This window comes from Ixodes scapularis, unplaced genomic scaffold, assembly GCF_016920785.2.
Source record: "Ixodes scapularis isolate PalLabHiFi unplaced genomic scaffold, ASM1692078v2 PGA_scaffold4__175_contigs__length_147842914, whole genome shotgun sequence".
Lineage (NCBI taxonomy): Eukaryota > Metazoa > Arthropoda > Arachnida > Ixodida > Ixodidae > Ixodes > Ixodes scapularis.
Window position 1 is genome coordinate 133,671,597 of NW_024609879.1, and position 4,293 is coordinate 133,675,889.

At 44.2% G+C, this 4,293-nt stretch overlaps 1 long non-coding RNA gene across 1 annotated transcript; it reads right to left on the bottom strand.

Moving 5' to 3' along the window:
- Positions 1-1,904: 1,904 nt before the first annotated feature.
- On the bottom strand, positions 1,905-2,400 carry LOC121837697. The gene is made up of 2 exons (XR_006078301.1): positions 2,077-2,400; positions 1,905-1,980 (listed from the first exon to the last, which is right to left on the bottom strand). It is a non-coding gene; the product is annotated as an uncharacterized LOC121837697 (long non-coding RNA).
- Between the last annotated feature and the right edge of the window lie 1,893 nt (positions 2,401-4,293).

Below are 4,293 nucleotides of genomic sequence, written 5' to 3' on the forward strand. Positions count from 1 at the left end.
TTGAAACCTCTTGCCACGTTAATTTCAAGATACGGCTCTTAACGAGAGTAGAGTGCCTCAATGTTGTTGGCTGCCGCCGTCCCAGAGTGGAGACAACTCTGTCGTCTGCTAGCGGAGCCGCCATATTGCCGCCTTCTTCGCCAGTCGAGTCTATGTGAAACGGGGCTTATGCAGCCGTTTATGAGCTCTTTACGCAGTCAGTGAGCATTCTCACCTGTGAAATAGAGCGTGACCACTTCAAGACACGTAACGTCATGTGTTTAGTCAAGTATGCGTTTGATTTCCTATTTAACATTACGATTTAGTCCGCATACAACGCAAATGTGCTCGCGAAAGTTCCGTCGGCTGCCGCTGGCATTCTGGTTCAGTTCTTAGAGATGGTCGTTCTATGCAAGTACATTTGATACCGGCTATGTTCGTTATCATCTGCTGCAATACCTACCCGTGTTTGGCCTTGCATTGAATGAAAAAAATGAAAGCGATCAACGAGCGAGGCGCAGATATGAGCATATACGTTCTGCTTTCTATCGCCTCTTATTCGCCGAGATTATTATCTTGATTAGTTCTGGATTAGCATTCAGAGCTTCTGAAATAAGAACTCCATAATAAGAGACATGCCATCAGGACCTGTTGAGGCTTTTTGTTTGTTTTTTCATCGGAAGGGACTGAAATGCAGAAACCGAAACTATGCCAATATCGCTGGAATTCTGAGTATACTTGGACGCGCTGTCCTTCCAAGAGCTATGAAACTGAAATGGGTCATTTGATGCAAGAAAAAACACTGAACAGGCGGCCGCCGTGCAGAGTTTAGAGGTAATTTGACAAGCAAACATTTCCGTTTTTTCCATGGCTCATGTAGAATTTAAAAGTTCCTCACCTGTTGGTGCGGCTGTTCTAAATAAAAACCTTACAACTTACATTAAAAAAAAAAAGTTGCTTGCCTATTTTGTGTGCGCTGGTGCCCTGTAGGCAGCAGCACACACACAGAAGTACACGCACAAATCAAGACAGATTCAAGTTTTTTTTCTATATTCCCCTAAACGGCCGCAATAGGTATCTATAAATTTTGTTTGCTGGCCTGTTTTCTCAAAATACCTTCCGCAGACAGAAATCAGAATATTTTATTTGTTACTATTACAATATTTTTTCTCACCTGTTTCCTTTAAATGCACTGATGCCGAAAGAAATCAATAGATGTACGTTTAGTTTACAAATATCTTTAGGTAGTAACTTGTCATATTAGATACGTTTAAAGTACTGAGCACTAAGATAAAAAAAGGCTTAACATTTAACATACAGGCTCCCGTTTTCGTATGGAAGGTAATTCTCAACAGAGTATCAGCAACGTGCAGAAGTCTTACGAAGCAAGTTTAAACTGGAGAGAATGGAGATCGTTATGTGGTGCACTCAGTACAGGAGTCATTACTTACAACACTTGTTTACTTGACATTTTGAAGGCAAAGATAAGGGCCGTAATTAAAATTTAGAGTATTGTTTAAACATGGGTAAGATTTGATGATGATGACCCGAGACTAAGGAAATGGAAATAAAAAAGGCAGAGAACGAAGAGATCTCAAACACTAGGATTTATTTGACACAGCAGCTTGGTATATACAAAAAACAGGACTCGCAGATGCCTGTAGAGGAAAACCCAGAAATAAAACACACACTAAATTCAAAAAGAATCAATCACAAACAACCAAACACAGATTCCAGAAAGAAAGTGATGACACACCTAAACGAGCCAACTTACCAAAATAAGTAATAGAAAAAATATATAAAAAAATTTCTGGGACTGTACAACAATACCATACAAAAAACGGGACACATAGATGCCTGGATAGGATCCACAGATATAAAATCCACATAAAATAAAAAAAAAAAAGAATAATCACACACTTTCCATGCCGCTCCTCGACCATGACCAGCGGAAGTTATTTGCGGCGCTTCATTGCAGTGCCAAGTCGAAGAAGCCTTAATCTGAAATAATTGATCACGACCTGAAATAACACCTTCTAGCAATCAACTGCGCGGCAAAGGACCCGGCGATTGCAAGGAAACAAAGTTGGTACTCACGCCGCACGCAGACGACAAACGGCTCGGCTCCCAGTCGTCGCGCTTTATCTGTACGAGCGCCAGAAGCCTCCGTTTGGCGTTTGTTGGGATGCCGTACACCTTCCACCCATTCTCCGAGTGATTCGAACACTGCGGCAAGCAGCAACCCGGCATTTGCAAAAGAACAAGCCAGTTCAGCGATCCCACGCGTGCATCGGCAGCCGATCGGGGAGGCAAAATGGCGGCGGTGGCCGGGAGCGAGAGGGGGAAAACAAGAAAAGGCGGCACTTGCCCTCCCAAAGGATGTCCCCACTCTAGCAAGGCGCAGCCGGCAAGCAACATTGAGGCACTCTAAACGAGAGTACACACTGGCGCCATCTATTGGGTAACACTGTAAACTTGGCGATCCGGCATATTTTCTATTTTTCTTGCGCATTATCCTTTCTTTCTTGGCTTGAAAAACTTTTGTCAACGTTTTAAACGAGCCTCTCTCATAGGTATTCCGCACATCCGACCTCGGAAATCCCGCGAAACCTTCGCTCTTGTGAAATGCAGTTCCAGGGTCACCGCATAGATGGTGCCAGCTTGTCAGTGTGTTCTCTCGTCCTAAGAAATTTTAAGAGGTTTCAACAGGTCTCGTCTCTCTCGATCGTACTCGGTTGCAAGAGTGTGAACAGGCCTTAAAAGTCTCCCGTAAGTTCTTTGGGGTCTGTGCAAACAGATAAAGAGGGGAAGGGGGGGGGGGGGGGGGGAGGGGGTTCTTATTAGATGCACACAAAACAGAGTTGAATAAAACGTATGCGTAACCCAAAACCTATGTCGATTTCTCCCTAACCAGACAGACCTCTGTCAAATATGTTTACGTTTAAACATATTTCACAGGAAACAAGAACGAACAACAGCGTAAATTCCGATTATTTTTCTCCTAATCAATTAATAATGTCCCTGAAACATCCGCCATGTTTTGCAACACGCAGTCGACATGGTTACTCGCACAGTATGTTTTCTCTCTCTGGGGATATGGCTACTCAACAAAACTTGAATGGAAAAATTCTAACATTTCAGTTACAAGATGGAGTACTTAGGATTGTGTTTTCATCAGCGCCAGGGCTATGGAAAGGGGGGGGGGGGGGGGATGGGGGGGAAGGGTCTGATATCTCCCGAGACCCTCCTGACTTTAAGCAACGTAGGAGACGTGTGTGAAGAGGGGAGGCACTCACTTGATCGAATGGCGTTTTAGCGAACACCCGCGTCTCACCGAATGACACTTTAGCGAATAGTCGGACGCCGCGAAGCGGCGTTTTCGGGTGGGCCAAGTGGGTTCACATTTTTGTAATGAGCCGCCGCAGACTGTCACCGCGAAGCGGCGTAAAGCGCAGCGCGGCGGATAGGTTAACGCACGCCCCCGTTATTCGCTAAAACTTCGATTCGCTCAAATGTCGCTGTTCGCTAAAATGTCGATCGCTCATGTTGTTTGGACCCTGTGAGGAGATATGTGCACTGGTGGAATGAACTTTAAACCGCATGTAAGCGATTCGGTGACCCGCTTCGCTGTCGCTCGATCAGTCGCACGACGAGGAAAACCGCATGAAAGCGACGGGAGCAAGCGACCAAGGCGATGAGCAGCGTTTTCTAGAAATCTAAGAACTGAACGACACGACGAGTCAGTGAGAAATCTTTGTCGCTCGTCGCTGACTCGTCGCTGTCACTATCGCTCGCTAAATCGCTTACATCCGTTTCAGGCTTGACAGTGCGAGATGTTGCACGAGTTAGGAGTTGATAAAATTGTTTATCCAGCCAATAAAGGAAATATAAAGTCACCTAGGATAAGGACATTTCCGTTTATGCTGTCTCGTCTCAAAGAGTTCCATGCCGAATGTGAAATTTGTTTGGCATCGAACGCTTATCAATAAACATTTTAGAATGCGATTGATATTGTCTTGCCATAGTTCTGAGTAATGAGCGAACAATGTGATGCGTACCTTTTGATTAAAAAGTAAACAACTAACACTCCAAAGTTTGTTACATCTGTTTGAGAGATGCGTGTTCCAGGACTTATCCCAGTCGAAACGTATACCCAAATACTTCACATTATTAACACACTCCAATGGAGGACATTTACAGTTACGACAGCTTGATTTGTGTAGGACAACCGACGAGCGCAGATTCAATTTTTTTAGTGGATTTCTAAAGCAGACAAATTGTGTCTTCGACATGTTAATTCAATTAGACTTTCGT